This window comes from Trachemys scripta, chromosome 23, assembly GCF_013100865.1.
Source record: "Trachemys scripta elegans isolate TJP31775 chromosome 23, CAS_Tse_1.0, whole genome shotgun sequence".
Taxonomy (NCBI): domain Eukaryota; kingdom Metazoa; phylum Chordata; order Testudines; family Emydidae; genus Trachemys; species Trachemys scripta.
The window spans coordinates 13,045,833-13,046,117 of NC_048320.1; positions in this window are offsets into that span (position 1 = coordinate 13,045,833).

Here is a 285-nt window from a genome sequence, read left to right on the forward strand (position 1 = left end):
CCCTCCTGCACCCCCAACCCCTCCTCCCCAGCCCCACCCCAGAGCCCACACCCCCAGCCAGAGCCCTCACCCCTCCTGCACCCCAACTCCCTGTTCCAGCCCAGAGTCCCCTCCCACACCCTGAACCCCTCATTTCTGGCCCCACCCCAGAGCCTGCACCCCCAGCCAGAGCCCTCACCCCCTCCTGCACCCCAACCCCCTGCTCCAGCCTGGAGCCCCCTCCTGCACCCCCTACCCCTCCTCCCCACCCCAGAGCCCACACCCCCAGCCAGAGCCTGCCCCCCC